This window comes from Dioscorea cayenensis, chromosome 20 (assembly GCF_009730915.1).
Source record: "Dioscorea cayenensis subsp. rotundata cultivar TDr96_F1 chromosome 20, TDr96_F1_v2_PseudoChromosome.rev07_lg8_w22 25.fasta, whole genome shotgun sequence".
NCBI classification, from domain to species: Eukaryota; Viridiplantae; Streptophyta; class Magnoliopsida; order Dioscoreales; family Dioscoreaceae; genus Dioscorea; species Dioscorea cayenensis.
Window position 1 is genome coordinate 14,874,000 of NC_052490.1, and position 20,321 is coordinate 14,894,320.

At 42.1% G+C, this 20,321-nt stretch overlaps 1 non-coding gene across 1 annotated transcript; it reads right to left on the reverse strand.

The window, feature by feature from the left end:
• Positions 1-17,959: 17,959 nt before the first annotated feature.
• On the reverse strand, positions 17,960-18,064 carry LOC120252437. The gene has a single exon (XR_005533966.1). It is a non-coding gene; the product is annotated as a small nucleolar RNA R71 (small nucleolar RNA).
• Between the last annotated feature and the right edge of the window lie 2,257 nt (positions 18,065-20,321).

Here is a 20,321-nt window from a genome sequence, read left to right on the forward strand (position 1 = left end):
CTGCGTAGCCCTAATCTCTGCAATCTCGGCTCGAGCCTCCGCTACCTCAGTCCGTACCACCCCCAAAGCGCTCTCGAGCCTCTCAAAGCGATCATAAGCTCGAGATAGTGAAAACATACGCACGGGGGGTGGTTCCTATGCCACTCGGAGATGCCCTCGGTCTCCATCGGTCTTGGGCTGAGGTTCGGGAGCAGCTCGAGATGCCCCGACTTCATCACCCTCATCCTCGCCTATCTCTGGAGCTGGTAGCACTAAAGCAAAAACCCCTGTCCGAACCCTGGGGATCATACCCATCAATCTCATTGTCTCTAGACTCAGGGGAGCAGGTATACTCGTCTTCTCGGCCCCACTGAATCGAATCCAAGAGACCCATGCCCGAGCACTAATCTCAGTAATGTAGGGGCCCCGAGAAGATCGCTCCCAATCTAGCATAGTATCCCACGATGTCCGACGTACTTTTGCCATGATGTGCCCTAAGTGAATTGGGTACATGCTCTGCACCATCGAGTGCAAATATAGTAGTTCCTGATGGCTCAGAACACCAGTGCTATCACCACGGCCATACACCGATCTACTCATGATGGCATGTAAATATCTGTATGCAGGTCGGGAAAGGCATGTTACCTTGGACACCCCCGGCTCGTACTGACTCTGACCACATAGCACTTTGTAAGCTCTCTGCGGGGTCAAGGTTCCAGGATAATTAGTCGCTAACTGAGCGTACTCTTCCGTATCTGTGAATGCCTCCTCATACAGGCCAAGTAGTGTTGAAAACTGAGTAACACTCAAGCTATGGTGGTGTCCAAATTACCTGAACTGAATGGAGTTCAAAGTGTCAAAGCTTGCGTATGATCTGTCAGATTCGAATGATGATAGCACCTCCAGTGTAAACTCTCGGATGGCGGGCTCTCTAATCGTCAATAACTGCCGCCAACCACCTGCTGAAATGAGATCCTCTTCCTCGTTAGTGAATTCATCTCCCTGTTATAGATCTCGCAGTATAGTCGTGTCCAGGAATCGAGTCTGTCCGAACCGGAGTCTAGACAAGCGCTCATAGCGAACTTGATGCTCTGGAATCGCAAACCTCATGCCCTTAGTCTCAGGGGATGACTCACGCGGCCTCTTATCAGTTTGCTTTTTCGATCGAGGTGCCATAATCTATAAAATTTGAAACGAAATCGATCAAACAAGTTGATAAAATAATGGTGCAGAAATCCACACGGTCGTATGGAATTTCCATACGCCCGTAGTTAATCCACGGGCGTGAAAAACCGCATCTGGTCAGCGCTTCAAAAAAATCCAAAAATACAACTTAAAAATACTTCTAACTTCGTTCTAAACATCAATCATCTTTCTAATTGAAGAAACGAACCATTATTAACCAGATTAATCGATGGAAACCAAGAATTGGCAAAGAAAATGATGAATAGGGCTTACCGACGAGAAGGGATGAGAAAATGAAATTAGCGCTATGAAATCGGAGAATGATGTGATAGTGTTTCCAGACGAATAGAGGTCATGAAGAGGGAGAGAAACTGATCTTCTTTAAAAAAAACTCGCGACCCTTCATGTTCTGTGCGTCCACACGGGCGTGCGATAATTACCCACGCCCGTGCGCCCTATAGGAGAGCATCACAGGGGCAGGTGCACGCCCCTGGGCGCTCTCTGGAAAAAACTTTCACTAACTTTGAACGATCTCACACGGGCGTGTGGAAAATACCCACGCCCGTGCGGCCGACCTACAGGGCAGCCGCACGCCCCTGTGGCTTCTCTGAATATCCGAGAAGAATACCAAGTGTTCCACACGCCCGTGCGGAAATTCCGCACGGGCGTGGGCATGCTCACATGCCCATCTCACGAGGGGCAGCAACACGCCCCTTTGCCTTCTCGAGATGGAGAGAACTCGTCTGCAGAGTTTCACACGGGCGTGTGGAAATTACTCACGCCCGTGGGTAGTTCACAAGGTCGCCCACAGGGGCGAGTCCACGCCCCTGTGTGCTCTCGGGATAATCCGCCCAACTCTGCAGGAATTCACAGCCCTGCGGTGGAAATTACCCACGGCGTGTGGCAGGTCACATGGTCGTTCAAAGGGGCAGCCACACACCCCTGTGCCTTCTCTGGCTAAGCTCACAGTGGAGCTCCACGGTAGTGCGGAAATTCCACACTCCCGTGTGTTGTCTCTGGATGACTTAGAAAAAATTTGCAGACTCGGCAGAAAATTTCTGAACATGTTTACACACTCAGAGCCTGCTCTATTATGCAAATTTTACCAGTGAAAAACATGAAATAGAGCTCAAACGACCATACTTCTCCAATTCCACTTGAAAACACACAATGACTTTAAAAACCCACAATAAAAATCGCAGCACAAGAATCATAAAAATCAAGACACCAACACTTAACAATTTATTCATGCAAACAACCTAACTAAAAATAAGAAAACAGTAAAAACTTGGGTTGCCTCCCAAGAAGTGCTTGTTTTATGTCACTAAACTTGACGTACCTTGTCTTACCTCATGGGGGTTCATAGATGATGGTTGCCCTCTTACCCGTGGCTTGAAAACATGATGTGCAGAGTCTCTTGAGGGTAGAGGGTGTATTATCAGGCTTGGGACCGCCTAGCAATGGTTCATCCAACTTTTTTGGTTCACGGATGTATCCAACAGCCTTGGAGAGTTTCCGGTGGCGTCTCCTAGCCCTCTTCATCTTTCGGAGCACCTTCTTCAAGATCGCCAGGGTAGATGGGACTTCTTCCGTCGATCCAAGCATCATTACATCTTCATGTCCCTCTTCTTGGTCGAACAAACCTTCATACGGATCCGGATTGAACATTTCCTACATGTATTCATCAATAATCTCATCAGTAGTGTCTAGAAAATATAACGTATCATCGAAATCAAGAGAATGCCGCATGGCTTCAGCAAGGCGGTATATGAGCTTGTCATCTCCAACTCTCAATATGAGCTCTCCGCCGTCCATGTCAATCAATGCTTTGGAAGTCCGCAAGAACGGTCTCCCAAATATCAAGGGTACATCTGCATCCTCATCGACATCTAGCACTACAAAGTCAACCGAAAAAATGTACTTGTCCATCTTGACAAGCACGTCTTCAATGATGCCTCTCGGATGTCGCACTATTCGGTCTGGTAGTTGCAAAGTCATCCGAGTAGGCCTAGGCTCGCCCAAGCCTAGCTTTTGAAAGAAGGTGTATGGCATGACGTTGATACTGGCCCCTGAGTCCGCCAATGCCATTTCCTCACCTAAATTGCCAATATTGGATGGAATGATGAAGCTTCCCGGGTCTTTCTCCTTGTTCGGCATGTTCTTTTGCAACACCACCGAGCATGGAGCATCTAAAATCACTGAAGCACTATCCTCCAACTTCCTTTTGTTGGTCAACAAGTCTTTCAAGAACTTCGCATACTTAGGCATTTGGGCCAATGCCTCAACAAAAGGAATATTAATGTGGAGCTGCTTGAACAAACTTAGGAACTTCTTGTACTGTTCATCCCCTTGGTCATTTTTCAATCTAGAGGGATAAGGGATTCTTGGCTTAAAAGGTGGGGGTACCACCTCTTTCTCTTTGCTCGTTCCCTCTTCAACATCTATAGCCTCGGGTGCGTGTTCTTTTGGCTTCTCACTCGGAAGCCTACCTTCAACCTCACGACCACTTCTCAAAGTGATCGCCTTCACGTGCTCTCTAGGATTGGTCTCCTGTATTGCTCGGCAAGCTTCCATGTGGCCTTCGGAGAGAGACTTCGCAATTTGCCCCATCCGATTTTTCAAGGTTATACAAAGAGGCGGTGTGGTTGCGAAGTGTAGACTCGACTGATTCAAACCTTGTATTTGCTGATTGTATAAATCTAGTCAAGTGCTTCTCTAGGTCACTCATTCGGGTTTCCAAACATGAGACTCTGTTTTCCACCTGAGGGGCTTGTTGTTGTTGTTGGAAACCCGGTGACCCCATGGCCTTTTGTGGACCTTGATTACTCCATGAGAAATTGGGATGATTCTTCCAACCCGGATTGTAGGTAATGCTATATGGCTTTCCTTGACGGGCCTCATCGGGGGTCTTGCTACCTAAGGTACCTCCTGTCGCCGCATCCAAGAGTTGCCTTGTACTCGGGTTCAAACCATTGTAAAGGTTTGAACAATCATCCACTCCGAGAATCCGTGTTGCGGGCACTTTCTCAGGAGCTCTTTGAACTTTTCCCATGTCTCGAATAGAGACTCCAATTCCAACCCGAACAAAGGATGAGATCACGCTCCTAAGCTTTTGCCGATTTTCCGGGAGGGAAATAACGAGCTAGAAAAAGCTTCCACCATCTCCTCCCACGTGGTAATTGATGCTCTAGGTAACGAGTGTAGCCATCGCTTCGCTCTCCCTTTAGGGAAAATGGGAAGGCTCTCAATTTGATGGCATCATCCGTCGCCCCATTTATCTTCAGCATATCATACACCTCAAGAAAGCTCTCTATGTGACTGTTTGCATCCTCATCGGCCAAACCATTGAATTGTGCGGATTGCTGCAACATGTGGATGAATGCCGGCTTTTAGCTCGAAGTTCGAGCTATAATCGAGCGCACAATACTCGATCGTGTCCCCAATCATCGAATATCCGGTATAATCGGATAATGTTCACTATTGCTCATTCTCGTTCTACCATGTTTTTTTAGAGTCTTCTACTTCCAAATCAACTCGGATTAGACCGTTCTTGTACAAGCTCTTTCCCTTTTCTTCTAAGTGTACGCTCAAGCTCGGGATCTCCTTTCAATCAATGTTGAGGGATTCCCTCGGGTCATAACCCCGGAGCTGCACCCAAAAAGAAGGAAAAAGAAATCAGAACGATGATAGAATAAGCAATTAGGAAATAGAATGTATGGTGAAATAGCTAAGAAAACAAAGTGCAAAGTATCTCTAAACGCCTATTTCCCGGCAACGGCGCCAACAACTTGACAAGATCCCCTTGCGTATATCCCACAAGTGCACGGGTTTGTCGAAGTAATAATCCCGGATGAGCGGGGCATCGAATCCACAGGGAATAGGGAATAAAAATACTTAATTCGATTCTTAGCTATGTGAAAGATCAATGATGATAAGTGTGACAATGATTCAATTCTCAACAATAAAAACAAAACGTAAGAAAGCAAAAGTAAAGAAGGGGGTAAGGCAATCGATAAAGATGGGGTACCCGGATAATGCTCCACCTAGGATAATTGTTTCAAGTGCAAGAACGGTATATTATGCTTCCTAATCAATGCAATGGTGAGTCGTGGAAATCGTTAACTACATAGTCCCAAATCTAAGGTCAACTATGCCTAACTCTATACATGTCACGGAGGAGAGATTAGATAACCACTCAACATCGCACTCGCATAGAGTTGCAATGAACTCTAGGGATTTCAAGTGATAATTCTCTTCCTAATTATAGACCTAACCCTTTGGTCCAGGTGGAAGATCCCTAACCACGATTAAGCCTTAGATACTAAGATCACCTCAACGCTTCACTCTGTTGCACGCGCAACTAAGCCCCAGCGGAAGTTCATCCCTTAGACCATTCACTCTATTATGGCCGCAAAGAACTCGAGGAACGGAGGTAGAATCTAGCTTTGTCTAATGCTCGTGGTGTGTCCCTGCACCTCTCGACTCACCCCTCTCAACTCTCTCCAACCTAGCTTTTGTCTAACGCCGTGGTGTGTCACTCACTCACAAAGTTACCAACGAGAACTCTCAACCCTAGTGTCACTCTAAGGGAAATGTTCATACAATCAAGCATTGAAGGTTGGAACTCACAATAAACATCAATTAATTGAAAGCATAATAAAGAGATTCAATGAAACGAGTACATCCTAGGGTTTACAAATACCCAAGTACCCACTAGGGGTTTAGCTCTCCATGGAGCTAAGTACAATCAAATAAATAGAATGTAAAAGCCATGAATCCATAAAGAAAACCCCTCGATAGTCGTGGTCGATGGTCGTGTGGAAATTCCTCTACTCGTCGTCCAAGGATTCCCTCGTCCGGTGTAGGATACGCCTCGACGGAAGCTCCCCTACCAACTTTATTCCTAAGGAATGATGATGTCAGAGCCGTAGAACCTCTCCAAAACCTTGGCCAATACCCCTCAAAACCCTAGTCGATGCCCTCTCTCAAGTTGGGGAAAAGATGGAGAAAAGAATAGTAAAATCGGGGCTGATTCGGCTTTAAATAGGGCTGGAATCGGGCGACTACACGGGCGTGGATGCTTCATGCACCTGTGCGGAATTTCCACACGGGCGTGGATAATTTCCACACACCCGTGTTGATTCTCTGAACTCATTATTTTTGTGAGTTATGTTGTGTATTTTCATGTATTCTTGTAGTATTGTGCTAACCCACTCACTGAGTGACTTAGGTTACTCACCTCCTCTTTCCTATTCTTAGGCTTTTGCAGGTAGTAGTGCGGTAGTAAAGCGGTGTGCCGGGCATCCAATGTCTGTTTTTTATTCAGTACCAAGTTTATGTATGTTATCATTAAGCATGTATATGTTGTATTAGAGCATGGATCCATTAGTGTGTTTGAAAACTCTTTATGCATGGGTCGGTATGTTTGTGTAATTTTTTTGAAACTTTGTTGTACTTGTGATATGTACAATTTTTGAACTCTGCTATCAGGTCATGTTGCCAATGCTTCCTTTACGTATCTTTGAATTCCCCTATTTTTTACTTGTTGTTTGAGGTTGCTAATTCTAGGTATTTTTTCAGCCTTCGGTGACTTAAGGGTAGAGTGGGGGGTATCCCTCTTTAGGTTGTTGAGTTCAGTGGGCCCATGGGTAGGGGCATGACAATTTTATTGGTATCAAAGCCATAAGTTTAGACTAATAGCTGTCCTCTATGCTTGTCTGTGATTTTCTTCTGTCGTAGCTAATGGAGGAAATTAGAGTTGAGCATATAACACTATTACATATCAGAATTAATTCTAAAGATTTTTTTGGTATCTTTTTCAATGAAAATGGCAGTATAACTCCCGCGTACACATAGTGGAGTAGTTGCTCCTGATGTTGAGCCTACTCTTGCATGGCCAAGAGATGGATGGTGTGGAGTGCCATCTCCATCGTCCTTTCCTTCGCCACCTAGGCAGGGAGCCACTTCGAGGCATGATTCTGTAGTATCAGCTTCAGTGTATGCTCCAAGTGCACTTGAAATTTTGCCTTAGGACCCACCACCTAAGTTAGCTCAATTCCCAGATGTAATGCACGCTTTTAGAACCTATTGAGACAGTCTGGGAGACAACTAATGCGTGTGCAATCCTATAAGTATACGAGTCATCTTGTAGTACCTCTCTCGCAAGCATGAGATGGTAGTATCCCCTGAGTCACGAGAAGCTACTCTTACTTCCTCTTTGCATGTTGTTTAACCTACAACTTCGAGTAATGCAATAAAACTACAAAGTAACAAATACAACTTTACGTAAAAATGTCTATGGTGAAGGTAAATCCCTAAGTTAGGGTCACGGATGAAGGTAAATCAAGGAGGGACGAGTGGTCACGGATGAGGATCATCTTGGGGCTACTAAATTATAAAGGATGCTACAACTATCATGCAAATGGTAGTTTTTACCGAGAAAATCCTAAGTTAGGTCAACTCAATGGTCATGATGATTAACCGCTAATCCGGTCTGAGTATTGATATAGAATTTCTTCCCGACTAAATCCTCCTACTGAATTCAAAGAGGGTAATGGCTTTTCTCAATTTAGGGGCTAAAACACAAACTAGGAACAACCTTAGAGTTGGAGGGCTATAAAATAACCGATGGTCACGGCGTATTTGTACATGTATCCCTTCCAAACGTGGTGTATCTAATACAAAGATAATTGATAAGTGTTTGTGTATTATTAATATGAACTATTCTTTTCTTACATTGAGCATTATTTTTCTCATATTTTACTGCTTATGCATGGGTATTTGTGTTCTTTTGTGCATATAGGGTTGTGAAGACAATTACGGAAGAAAGGAACCAAAACAAGATCATGGATGCATTTGTTGATAAAGTCTTGGAGTGAACAAACATAAAGGCACAAGTTGTGCTCAAAGGCATGTGAGTGTGTGCCAACCTCCGTTGTGCTTGTGCTCACATACAAATTGGAGGGGCACAAAGGCAGTCATACTCAAGTGTTCCGACTTGTGCAATACTAGCAAGATCTTCATCAATGTGGCTTTTCTTGAAGAAGCAACACGATTTACCTCATGGATGTGTGCCCATTCATGTGGCCTAATTGAAAAGAGTGGGTTCAGGAGCATTACGGCAAAATACTGTAACAATTTACTATAGAAAATCACTGTTGCAATTATTGTCCATAGCGTATGGAAAAACTCAAGTCTGTAAATCCACACGGCCGTGTGGAAATTCCCAATTCTAGCTATTATAAAAGCCACAATTTCATAATCTTTTTCCAATCTTTTTCTCATCATTACCCCATCTTTGGAGGCGCTCACGGCTAGGGGTTTGGATAGGCTTTTGGCTAGGTCTTTGGAGTGGTTCTAAGGCCTTCAACACCGTGTTCCTTTGGAAGATAGTTATTCGGGGAGCTTTCATCGATATCGATTCGGGTTTGTTGTGCCCTAGGCTTGACTAGGGAACCCTTGGAGAAGAAGAGGCAACTCCATAAGACCATCGATACGGACTGTGAGGGGGTTTTTCTTATGGATTGTAAGCTTTTACATTTGATTTCAGTGTTGATTGTATCTTGCTCCATGGAGAGCTAAACCTCTAGTGGCTGCTTTTACTTGTAAACCCTACGATGATTTTGTTTCTTTGACTTTATTATGCTTATTTAATTGATGTTTTAATTGAGTTTCACCCTTGAATGTTTATTGCATTTATTTTCCCTTAGAATCACACTAGGGTTGAGAATCTATCTTGGTAATCCTTGTAGATGAGTGACACACCATGAGGGTTAGACAAAGCTAGGTTGGAGAGGGTCGAGAGGGTGAGTAGAGAGGTAGCCAAATGTCCCCTTTTCATTCCGATGTGATTTATCCTACTTCCACATTCCAAGAGTTCTTCGCGGTCGCAATAGAGTGAAGTGCTAAGAGACAAACTCCACTTGGGCTTAGTTGCACAAGCAACAGAGTAAAATATTGATGTAATCCTTAGTGTTGGTGCTCAATTGTGACTAGGGGTCTTTCGCTTGTACCAAAGAGGTAGATCTATACTTGGGAATAGGGTTTATCTCTTGGAATCGCCATAGCTTCTTGCAACCCCACACAGTGTGAGGCGTCGAGAGTATCGCTTTCCACCGGGGCATAGTGTGTGGTTAGTCACAGTTAACCTTAGGTTTGGGACGGCGTGTCTTAGGATTTCCATGACTCATTAGACATCATTTATGTAGCATAATAAGGAGTCTTGCTCTTGAAGCAATAGTCCTAGGGCGAGCAATGTCCGGGTGCCCATCTTCTATCAATTGTCTCTCCGTATTTCTATCGCGTCCCTTTCTTCCTTACGTCATTTTTATTTGCATTAATATTGTTAAAACCACTTTTGAATCATCTTCACGATAGTTAAATAGCAATACTTGTGTTTTTGGGCACTATTCCCTGTGGATACGATTACCCACTCACGAGGGTACTTTATTACTTCGACAACCAATGCACTTTCATTAGACACACACGCAAGGGTAGTGTCAATGATGGTCACGCAACCTATTATAACCTAAAAATTAATACATAGAGTTCTCTTGCATAACTAAACATTAAAGTACATCAAGCATGGATCACAAATGTACCAATGTAATAAATAAGTTAAAGCATCCAATCTACACAGGTCCAACCCAAGGTTCACCTACATGCGGTGACCTTGGGGGTTTAGTTGTCCATACTAGCAAAATACATAATCAAGTCAATGAAAACAACTAAATAAAGCATGAAAAACTCCCTGAAAGGTCGAAGGCCAAATGATGCTTGGAATCCCTTGTAGAAAAGCTTCCAAAGACACCACTCAAGGTGTGGCTTCCCATGTGTCTTCAACCTCCTCTAAATGTGGCTCTGGGAGTTGATCTTACCAAATCTCACTCTCCCCGTCGATTTCTACCTCAGAGATGCTCTCTCTTGCCTTCTTTTAGCTTAGATTAAGAAAGGTGGTGATGAGCCTTAAGCATAGACTTCTTCTCCTCGAAATGATGCCCTAAAAGCCCCTGAAAAATCCAACTCCGAGTGGCTTGCGGTTTGGCATACGGTCAGCAAACGGGCCATGAGGTCCTCAATCGTTCTTCTAATTTTTTGGCTAGTTGCTATAGTGACTGCTATAGTAAAACTACTTCGATCACTACGGCCATCTTCACATCTATAAGGTTGCCCATGAGGAATTCCGCACCTAGCATTTTTTTCTTTAAATCTTCATGCTTTTGAGTTGCTATAGTGTTCCTACAGTGTCGGGCTCTAAAAAGCCATTTTTGGTGTCAGTTTCTTCTTGAATCACATTATCAGGGTTACCTAAGCTTCTTTTATGCTTGTAACATGAAAGAAACCAATTAAACCATAAAAAGGACATTCATTCATCGATAAAAATACAAATAATGCACGACAAATATATATATAATGCAGTACATTTTCGAGTGTTTATGAAACATCCCTCACTACCTAAGCGCTTTGCTTGTCCCCAAGCAAACAAATATGAAGAATAGAGGCAAGAAGATAAATGGCTAAATTTATGACCTAAAGCTCAAATGTAAAGAACACCACAAACACAAGTGAAAAGAAATCAAGATAGTGAATTGTTCTATAAGTAATCAAGTAATGATAGTTCTGTTCATCTAGAGTGCTCATGTGAGTATGTGTAGACTTCCTACCTTAACCTCCAATCCTGGATTACCCCTCGGATGTCCATTCACCCCACACAAATTGAAATCATTGTTAGAAATGCTAAAGACATCCTCAATTATAAAATAAGAATCCTTTGGTCCCTTAACAAAACTTTAGCTCTTAAGTGAATGTGAAAACATGCTCTAGGAGATCAATAGTTTAATTTTCCTTCTTTTTTATTTTTCTCTAGTCCACTAACATAGACTGTACTCAAATTTTTTTCTGAAGGATGGACATGCTAATTAGGCACAAGAGACATCCAATCTACTCAATTACTGATTTACATGTACACATTCATGCTTCACTAGCGTAGTAATATTGACATAGACTCCCTTTTTCTATTCTTTTTCTTTCTCTCTGCTTTTCTTTTTTTCTTTTTTCCCAAATGTATATATATACATCCTATCTCATGTCTCCTATTAAACTACCTGCTAATAAACTTCTCTTAGTGCTAAAGCAAAAATAAAAGAACCCAAAAGTTGTTAAAGGACTATTGAAAGTAGAATTTAACAAACTAATTCCAAAATCAAAGTGATGGGTTGGTTGGAGTCTAAAAGGAGGAAGTTATCATAATAGAGCATGGAGGTGCACTAGAGATAAAATATAATTTGATTAAATTACATATAAGATGTGCAACCCACATCTATCATTCTTTTAAGCTAGGAAGTTCTTAACAAGGAAATCATAGCTATCATAGGTAATTCAAGCATGCAAAAGAGTAAGATACTCCATCCCCACACCTAAGTTGTACATTGTCCCCAATGTACATGTGTTAATAGAACATGGTGAAAGATTTTCAATAAAATTAAGGAAATGGAGTGAAGAAACTTCCTCAATTCATTGGTGAGATTTGTGCTGGGTAAGCGTGGACATGGGGTAAGTCGCAAAATGAGAGCTGATTGTGTGCAATCCCGCAAGTATATGGGTTGTCAAGTAATCCCTGGTGACTAAGAAGCTACTCTTACTTCCTCTTTGCTTATTGTTCAACCTACAACTACAAGTGGTGCAATGAAATTACTAATTAACAAACAAAAGTCAACTAGAGTGTCTATCATGAAGACAAATTACAGGTGAAAATCAAGGAAGGAAGGTGGTCAAGGTTGAGGATCACCTTGGGGCTACTAAAGTGTGAAGGATGGTATGACTATCATGCAAATGGTAGTTTGGATGGAGAAATCCATAATTTAGGCTAACCTGATGGTCACGGCAATTATTCCCTAATCCGGTAGAAGTATTGATATGGAATTTTTTAGGACCAAATCGTCCTATGAATGTAATGAGGGTAATTGAATTCTCAGTTTAGTGTTGAAATACAAACTAGGAACAACCCTAAAGTTGGAGGGGTATAAAATACCCGATGATCACGACATATTCATACATGTATTCCTTCCACGCTCGGTGTGTCTAATACAATGGCGATGACCAGGCTACCTAGAAAAGCTTGGAAAATGATACATAGAGTTCTCATGCATATCAAAGCATTAAAGTGCACCAAGCATGGATCAGAAACAAACCAAATGCAATAAATTAAGCTAAAGCATCCAATCTACACAAGGTCACCCCCAAGGTTCACCTACATCCGGTGACCTTGGGGTTTAGATGCTCATACTAACAATAAACAAAGTAGAATACAAGAAAACAACCAAAAACAACAACGTCAACTTCCTCAAGAATGAAAAGCTGAATGACTCTTGAGAAACCCCGTGGAGAAGCTTTTTCATTGTCTTCAACCTCTTACAAGTGTGCCTTAGGAGTAGATCTCATTAAAGCATGCTCTCCTCATCGATTTTCTCCTCGGATTTGCCCTCTAGAACATTTTTCTTCCCCGGATAAAAGGTGGTGGTGATGAGCTTCAACAACATGATTTCTCTCCCACTCAAAGATGCCCTAAAGTACTCTTTTAAATATGATCTCAGGAAGGCTTGTGGGCTGGTTCACGATCAATATATGGGCCATGAGGATCCTCAGAAAACTTGCCAAATATCCAGTAAGTTGCTACAGTAACTGCTGCAATAATACTGTTGCAATGTTGTTCATTCTGCTACAGTGCACGGGAGTCTAAAATGATGTTTTTGGTGTTGATTTCATCTTAGATTGCGTCATCGAGGTCACTTGGGCTTCTTTTATGCCTGCAACATGGAAGGAAACAATTAAACCACAAATGGGCATTGATTTATCAATAAAATGCATAAATCATACATAATGAATACATATAAAATACGTACATTTAGGCGTTTATCAAGGGCCATAGAGTATGAAGCTCCAATGATGATGATCATGAAAGTAGCAAGGAGCCTATCACAACTCAAGATAATAGAGAGAAGAATAAAAGCAAGAACCAAAATAAATAATGTTTAGTAGGGACTGCACCATTACTAACTCAAAATCACAAGTTACAACAAAATAACACAAAGTATGACAAAATTACAAGAATAAAAAAACAAAAGAAAGATGCTACTCAAGCACGTCGTGAGCCTAAGAATCTGGTGGAAGTGATGGTGCCATGCATGTGGTCGCGGTAGAAGTGGTGCCAACAAATGATGATGAACAAAGTGAATACAAGCCAAAAATCTCGACCATGTTGCTCTCAATGCGGCATTGTGATCCAAACTAAACCTTCCGCCCTCTTAAGAACCTATAGATGGTAGTGGACATCAGTATGGAACTCCTCAAAACTCACCTTAAGTGATGGTCCACTCTCCTTGGGCTCAGACTCAGACTCAGGCGCTGTCTCTGTCTCATGTTAGGGCCTAGGGTCTTGTACACTCTTCCCATGATGCCTTGCAAGGCAGTAAGTGTTCCCCTATCTCTCAACTATCCCATTGAAAGCTTGAGACTGCATCCCAAGTAGGAAATGGCACCCACAACCTTCATGCCATGGGTGTGCTGATGAGTGCAATGAATATCATGTTTTCTTATTCTCAATTCATACTTTTCTAGGTATGTTTGTAACTATGTAGGAATTGTGTAACTCGATTTAACTAGGAGAGAATCAGGTCATTGAATGATAAAAATCAGAAGAAATGCTAAGTGTTCAATCTCAACACGGGTGGTGCATGCAGTGTTGCTGTGTCCCCCTATATCTATGGTAAGTACTTGTGTATTAGTAATACAAAGTATTTTTTTCTTACTATGAGCATTACTTTTATCAGGTTTTAGCGCTAATGCTATGTATTTGTGAACTTTTGTTCATGAAGGGTTGTGAAGCCAAATATGAAAGAAAGAAGCCAAAGTGGATTGCGATTGTACTTTGTTGATGAAGTCTTGGAGTGAACAAATGTGAAGACACAAGTTGTGATTGAAGATACGTGAATGTGTGCCAACCTACTTGCACTCAAGCAATTACAATGGTTTGGAGGGGCACAAAGATAGTCACATTTGCGTATCCCGACTTGTGCAATGATAGCAAGATCTTCACCAATGAGACCTTTTATTGAAAAAGCGACGCAATCTACATCATAGACGTGTGCCCGTTTATATTGCCTTAATGAAAAGTGTGGATTTGGGAGTATTTTGGTGGAGTCATCGTAGCAAAGGTTAATGTATTAATTTCATTGTAGTAATTCATGCTTTACAGTGCATGAAAAATCTGATTTCAAGAAATCCACATGAGCATGAGGATTCTCGATTCCACCCTATATAAAAGTCGTGAACAGCCCTCGACTTTCAAGATATCTTTTCCCCAACTTTTTGGGAGACCGAGCAACTAGGGTTTAGAGAGGCTTTGGCATGTTTTTTTAGAGTGGTTCTATGGTTTCGACACCACATTTCCCTTGGAAGATAGTTATTGAGGGAGCTTTCATCGGCAAAGATCCGAGCAAAGGTGTGTCCTAGACTTGAAAAAGGGGAAGTTTGGAGAGGGACGAGGCTACTCCACAAGACCATCGACATGAATACCGAGGGGTTTTCCTATGGATTACATGTTCTTACTTTCGATTTCATTATTGATTGTATCTTGCTCCATGGAGAGCTAAACCCCCTAGTGGGCACTTGGATTTGTGAACCGTAGGATGTATTTGTTTCATTAACCTTTTATTATGTTTTTCCTTAATTGATGTCTTTTAATTGAGTTCTAATCTTGAATGCTTGTTGAATGATTTCTCCCATAGAGTGACACTAGGGTTCGTGAATCCATCTTGGTAATCTTTGTGAGTGAGTGACACACCATGAGGGTTGGACAAAGCAAGATTGGAGACAGTTGAGAGGGTGAGTCGAGAGGTAGCGGAGCGTCCCCTTTCCCTCCGGCATGATTTATCCTACCTCCACATTCCAAGAGTTCTTTGCGGTCACAATAGAGTGAAGGGTTAAGGGATGAACTCCGATGGGGCTTAGTTGCATGAGCACCAGAGTAAAGTGTTGAAGTAACTTTAACACCTAGGGCTTAATTTTGACTAGGGGTCTTTCGCGTGGACCAAAGGGTTAGATCTACACATAGGAATAGGATTTATCACTTGGAATCCTAGAGCTTTTTGCAACTTTACACATTTTGAGGTGTTGAGACTTGTTGATTTCTCTGCCGGTGCATAGTATAGAGTTAGTCATGGTTGACCTTAGGTTTGGGACAGTGTGTTTAAGGATGTCCATGACTCATTCAGCATTAGTTAGGAACCATAATAGTTGGTTTTGCACTTGAAGCAATAATCCTAGGAGGAACAATATCTGAGTACCCCACTTTTATCGATTGCCTTTCCTCTCATTTTATTGTGCCTCTCATTCTTATTATCTTTAGTTTATTTACATTGATCTTTATCCACACCATCATTATTTTATCTCCACATAATTAGGTAGCAATGTTGGTGTTTCTATTCCTTATTCCATGTGGACATAATATGGTAGAACAGAATAAACAACAGAGAACACTTTTAGACTATGCTAGACCCTCAGTTTTGGGCATGCAGTTGAGTTTTGTGTGGCCCCTAATTACAGCTCCAAATTTTGAGCTAAAGTGACAATGCCCCTTGCGTGTGACCCGTAAGTGCACGGGTTTGTCAAGTAATAAATCTCAGGTGAGTGGGGTACCGTATCAATAGGGAGCGGGGAGTAAAAATACTTAAATTGCTACATAACCATGTGAAAGTGAACAATGATAGTGTTGATTAAATATAATGAAAACAAAGATAAAAAGAAACAAGAATGAGAGGCGAAAGTAAGTGAGAGGTAAGGTAATCAATAAAAGTGGGGTACTCGGGCAATGCTTCCCGTAGGATTAATGTTTCAAGTACAAGACCAACTATTTTACTTCCTAATCAATGCTCTATGGGTTATGGAAATCCTTAAGCACACGGCCCCAAATCTAAGGTCAACCGTGACTAACTCTACACTATGTCCCGGCGGAGAAATTGCGTAGTCTCAACACCTCACTCTGTGTAAAGTTGCATGGAGTTCTAGAGAATCCAAGTGATAAACCCTCTTCCTATGTATAGACCTAACCCTTTGGTCCAGGCAAAAGGCCCCTAGTCACATCTAAGCCCCAGACACTAGAGTGCCTTCAATGCTTCACTCTGTTGCTCGCGTAACTAGGCCCCAGCAGAGTTCATCCTCTAGAACTTCACTCTATTGTGATCGCAAAGAACTCAAGGGAATGGCGTAGGATAAATCACACTAAAGGAGAAAGCGGATGCTCCGCTACCTCTCGACTCACCCTCTCAACCCTCTCCAATCAAGCAATGTCTAACCCTCGTAGTGTGTCACTGATCTACATTGGGTACCAAGATGGACTATCAACCCTAGTGTCACTCTAGGGGAGAAATCATTCCACAAGCACTCAAGATTAGAACTCAATTGAAACATCAATTAAGGAAAGCATAATAAAAGATCAATGAAACAATAACATCCTAGGGTTTACAAAATCCATGTACCCACTAGGGGGTTTAGCACTCCATGGAGCAGAATACAATCAACAATCAAATCGAAAGTATAAACAAGTATTCCATAAGAAAATCTCCTCGACAGTCATGTCGATGGTCTTGTGAAGTATCCAAGTCATCTCCAAAGGTTCCCATGTCCGGCCTAGGGCACACCTCGCCATATCTATGTCGACGAAAGCTCCCCCAATAACCTTCTTCCAAGCAAAGCGCGGTGTTGAATCCCTCGAAACACTCTAAAGGCTTGCCAAAAGCCTCTCTAAACCCTAGCTGATAGCTTCCCAAATGATGGAGAAAAGCGGAAGAGAAGAGGGGAAAAAGATCCACAAAATCGGGTTGAATCATAGCATAAATAGGGCTGGAATTGGGCATCCTCATGCCCCTGTGGATCTGCCACACTGGCCTGTGGAATTTCCACACGATATGGGGAATTTCTACACACCCGTGTGGATTCTTTGGAAATCCTGTGTTCGGCCGGCTGTGAACAGTAACTGCTACAATACTTGTTACAGTATTTCGCTATAGTAACTTGCTGCAATACTCGACCAAAACACTCCCACTTCCATACTTTTCATCGAGGTAACATAAATGACACACGTTTATGCAATAGATCGCAACTCTTCTTCAATCAAAAGCTTCGTTTATGAAGATCTTGTTATAAATGCACAAGTCGGGATATGCAAATGTGACTGCCTTTGTGCCCCTCCAAGTTATTGTAATGACTTGAATTCATGGAGGTTGGTACACATTCACGTATCCTGGTGTCCCACTTGTGTCTTCACATTTGTTTATTCCAAGATTCGACCAAATAATGTATTTACGATCTACTTTTGGCTTCTTTTCTCAATACGTAGCTTCACAACCCTACATGTGCAAAAGACCACAAATACACATATATTAGCGATTAAACCTACTAAAAGTAATGCTCATCATAAGAAAAAGAATACTTCGCATTCTTATCACACAAGCACTTATCATAAAGGCGGCATACATTCAAATGATATAGCAGTCAGCGCAGTTCAATTGTTTGGCCGATGAGGATCCAAACAATCACATTGAAAAATTCTTGGAGGTTTGTGACATGCTGAAGATCAATGGTGTTATGAATGATGCTATAAGATTGAGGGCTTTCCTATTTTCTCTAAAAGGAAGCTCCAAACAGTGGCTACATTCATTGCCAAGAGCTTCCATCACAACATGGAACAAAATGGTCGAACCCTTCCTTGCAAGGTACTTCCCTCCGGGAAAGTCGGCAAAGCTTCGTAATGAGATATCTTCATTTTCCATATGGGACTTGAATCCTTGTTTCAGACTTGGGAGTGATTCAAGGACCTCTTGCGGAAGTGTCCACAACACGGGTTCTCCGAATGGATGATCATTCAAACTTTTTAAAATAGGTTGAATCCAAGTACAAGACAACTTCTAGATGCTGCTATAGGAGGTACAATGGGGGACAAGACCCCTGAAGAAGCTCGACAATTGGTAGAAGAAATGGCCATAAATAGCTACCAATGGAATGCAAGATAAAAGAAGAAAGTGTCCGTACTCCATGAAATTGATGCAATTACATCTTTGGCAGCCCAAGTAGAGTCATTGAGCAAGAAATTGGATACATTGACTTCATCAAGGGTATCCGCTATCACAAGTTGTGATGGTTGTGAAGGTTCACATATGTCGTATGATTGTCCTATTTCGATTGCTACATCAGCTCCAACTCGAACAAGTAGATTTTTGTGGGAAATTTAGGAAGAGTACAATGCAATCCTTATAGCAACACTTACAACCAAGGATGGAGAAACCATCTTAATTTCTCATGGAGTAACAAAGGTCAACAAAAAGACTATGGCACCATCCGGTTTCCAACAACAAGCTCCCGAACATAGAGAATCGAAGTTTCAGACCTTCGAGACCGGATGACCGATCTAGAGAAAGCTTTAACCAGATTTGTGCAATTATCGGATACATGATTTCAATCGGTTGAAGCTACACTTCACAACCACACCACTTCATTGCACAATCTAGAGAATCAAGTGGGGCAAATTTCCAAGTCTCTAACGGAGAGCCCTCAATGGAGTCTACCTAGAAACACTGAAACTAATCCGAGGGAACATGTGAAGCCAATCACTTTGAGGAGTGATCGAAGTTGAAGGAAGATCTCCTAGTGAGAATACCAATGTTGAAACACCCGAGGTCGTGGAGGTTGAGGAAAGAGCAAAAAAGGAGAAGGTGGTGGCACCAGCACATTACATGCCAAGAATCCCTTACGCTTCAAGATTGAAGAACGACAAAAATGATGAGCAATACAAGAAGATCTTGGGTCTATTTAAGCAATTGCACATCAATATTCATTTTGAGAGTCTACATTGGTAATCCTTATGAGTAAGTGGCACACCATGAGGATTAGAGAAAGCAAGATTGGAGAGAGTCGAGTGGTTGAGTCGAGAGGTAGCGGAGCACCCTCTATCCCTTCTGGCATTATTTATCCTATCTGTATGTTCCAAGAGCTCTTTGCGGTCATACTAGAGTGAAGGATTAAGGGATGAACTCTGCTGGGGCTTAGTTGCGCGAGCAACAGAGTGAAGCGTTGAAGTGACTTTAACACCTAGGGCTTAATTATGACTAAGGGTCTTTCGCCTTGACCAAAGGGCTAGATCTACATATAGGAATAGGTTTTATCACTTGGAATCCCTAGAGCTTCTTTCAACTTTACACAGTCTGAGATGTTGAGACTGGTTTATTTCTCCGCCGGGACATAGTGTAGAGTTAGTCAAGGTTGACCTTAGGTTTGGGATAGTGTATTTAAGAATGTCCACGACTGATTAAGCATTGTTAGGTACCATAATAGTTGGTTATGCACTTGAAGCAATAATCCTAGAAGGAACACTATCTGAGTACACCCACTTTTTATCGATTGCCTTTCCTCTCATTTATTTGTGCATCTCTTTCTTATTTTCTTTAGTTTGTTTGCATGAATCTTTATCCACACCATCATTGTTTCATTTCCACTTAGTTAAGTAGCAATCTTTGTGTTTCTATTCCTTATTCCATGTGGATACGATACCCCACTCACCTGGGATTTATTACTTCGACAAACCCATGCACTTGTGAGTCACACGCAAGGGGCATTATCACACAACTTGTGTCTTCACATTTGTTCACCCCAAGACTTCATCAACAAAGTACAGTCACAATCCCATTTGGCTTCTTTCTTTCATATTTGGCTTTACAACCCTTCATGCACAAAAGTTCACAATACACATGCGTTATTGCTAAAACCTTATAAAAGTAATGCTCATCATAAGAAAAGAATACTTCGTATTAGTAATACACAAGCACTTATCAAAGAAGATGCTCCGGAAGATGAAGCGAGCTAGGAGACATTACAAAAAATGCCCCAAGGCTAATGGGGATGTGCAAGAACGGAGTAAGGGTGACGAACCCTTGTGCTGCCCCGCTACCATCAAGAGACTATGTCCATCATGCTTTCAGGTCATGGGTAAGAGACAAACCTTCATCTATGAGTCCCCGTGAGGTAAGACAAAGTACGTCAAGCTAAGTGACATTAAACAAGCGCTTCTTGGGAGGCAACCCAAGTTCTTTTCTGTTTTCTAGTTCTTA